Raw genomic sequence first — 2706 nt, forward strand, 5'->3', positions numbered from 1 at the left:
GTAAACATCTGATCTGCAGGATGGTCATCTGCGGCCCCTGTGAAAGGGTCGTTTGACAGCCAAAGGGGTCGCGACCCACAGGTTGAGAACCGCTGGGTGAGACAATATCCCCCCTTGTGGTTTCTCCCCCAAGGAGTTCATCTGGATTGACTGCATTAGGGGACATGTCGTGGTGCCCTCGGGCCAGTCTGACCACCATCAGGGACCCAGACTCAGAGTCAGGGAGATAGAGATGCAGAAGGGGAGTTAGGGAGGTCCCAGCCCTGCCTCAAGGTGGGCGTCACACGTAAAAGATGTCACTCATGAGCCCCAGCCAGTGTTGCTCAGTGGATAGAGTGTCGGCCTTGGACTGAAGGGTCCCAGGTTCGATTCCCAGTCAAGGGCATGTGCCCGGGTTGCAGGCTCGATCCCCAGTAGGGGGCATGCAGGAGGTGGCCGATCCATGAGTCTCTCTCATCATCCATGTTTCTCTCTCTCTCCCTCTCCCTTCCTCTCTGAAATCAATAAAAATATATTTTTTAAATTTATGTATATAAAAAAAGAAAAAGGAAAAAGAATAGAAAAAATGAAGAAAAGTAAAGAAAGAAAGAAAGAAAGAAAGAAAGATTTATGTATATAAAAAAAGAAAAAAAGGAAAAAGAATAGAAAAAATAAAGAAAAAGAAAGAAAGAAAGAAAGAGAAAAAAGAAAAAATCTATGTATATAAAAGCCTAATCATGCAAATTGTCCCCTCGGGAATTCGACCAGGAGACCGGGAGTTCAATGACTCGCTACGATGTGCACTGACCAGCAGGGGGCGGTGCGGAACAAAGGGTGGCACCAGCCGACAGCCAGAGAGAAAGTTCTGGCCGGCAGCCGGAGGACCCAGACTGGCCCTGGGGGCACCACGACACATCCCCTAATGCAGTCAATCGAGACGAGCTCCTTAGAGGAGAAACCACCAGGGGGGATATCGTCTCACCACAATCAACCCTGATCCCTAGGAGGCCTGGGGGACCATACCTGGTGCACGAATTTCATGCACCGAGCCTCTAGGAACAATAATAATAATAATAATAAAACCGGACAAGTGACTCTTACGATCCATTTCTCTACGTCCCATCGAGTCACCTCGTCGGCCTCGGACCGCGTTGAGTTGGTTGTGTTCTGTGTTTTGATTTTGGGGGTTTTTGGGGGTTTTTTTTCTTTCTTAGAAAAGTTTGACCCCCCGGCCAACCTCACGGTCGGCGGCAACGGATCCCATCACGTGATCCAGTGGGACAACCCCAGGCTGCGGTTTGAGGCCTCGAGTCGCATCTTCTTTTACGAACTGGACATCCAGCGAGAGGTGAGGACAGAAGCCAGGGGGAGCGGTCACCCACAGGGCCCCCTCCATCTCTCGCATTTGGAGTCGAATCCTCACCAATAGAATCTTTTATCCTCGAAGCTGTTTGGCCATAAGAGGGCCGTCCATTAATTTGTTTTTTTTTTACAAAAACATTTAAAAATATATTTTTTATTGATTTCAGAGAGAGGAAGGGAGAGGCAGTAAGAGAGAAACATCCATGATGAGAGAGAATCATGGATCGGCCGCCTCCTGCATGCCCCCTATTGGGGATGGAGCCCACATGTGCCCTTGGCATGTGCCCTTGACTGGGAATCGAACCCTGACCTTCTGGTTCATAAGTTAATGCTCAACCACTGAGCCACACTAGCCAGGGCCCGGAAGGCTTTTTTTCCCTCATCTAATTAATCCCAAATATTTTCAGCTTAAAATAACCTTCAGACTAATGCTGAGGTTCTGGGTGGACTCCTGTCTTTAATTCCATTATTGAAATAGATACAATAATTCCATTATTGAAAACTCAGCCACTTACCGTCTTTCCCATTTGTTATGGTTTTCCAGGGCAGTTCCTCCAAGCAAGAATCTGTAAGTATCTTTTCCCTTTTATTAAAATAGACTAGAGGCCCCGGTACACGAATTCATGCACCAGTGGGGTCCCTCTCCCTGACCTGTGGGATGGGGCCGAAACCGGCTCTCTGACATCCCCCGAGGGGGCCCGTATGGCGAGATGGCGCAGGCCAGGCCGAGGGACCCCATTGGTGCATGATCAGGGCCGGGGAAGGACATGGGAGGTTGGCCAGCTGGGGAGGGACCGCGGGAGGGCTCCAGGGCGTGTCCGGCCCGTCTCGCTCAGTCCCGATCGGCCAGACCCAGCAGCAAGCTCACCTACCATCTGAGCGTCTGTCCCCTGGTGGTCATTGCACATCATAGAGACTGGTTGACCCGTTGACTGTCTGCCCCCTGGTGGTCAGTGCACGTCATAGCGAGCAGTTGAGTGGCCTTAGCATATAATTAACATATTACCCTTTGATTGGTTGACTGGCCAACTGGACGATGGGACCCTTAACATGTTAGGCTTATGCTATATAGGATTTTTATTGATTTCAAAGAGAAAGGAAGGGAGAAACCTCCATAGGGAGAGAGAATCATGGATCAGCTGCCTCCTGCACGCCCCCTACTGGGGATCGAGCCCACAACCTGGGCATGTGCCCTGACTGGGAACCGAACCCTGACCTCCTGGTTCCTAGGTCGACGCCTAAGCACTGAGCCTCTCCAGCCGGGCTCCTAAACGTGTTTAGTTCAAGCTGTAGCGAGAGGCACAATATCCCCCACACTCCTGCTCGCATGAAACCTGGGAATGGATTCCCGCGTCCTTCCTCCTC

Source organism: Myotis davidii, unplaced genomic scaffold, assembly GCF_000327345.1.
Source record: "Myotis davidii unplaced genomic scaffold, ASM32734v1 scaffold553, whole genome shotgun sequence".
NCBI lineage: Eukaryota > Metazoa > Chordata > Mammalia > Chiroptera > Vespertilionidae > Myotis > Myotis davidii.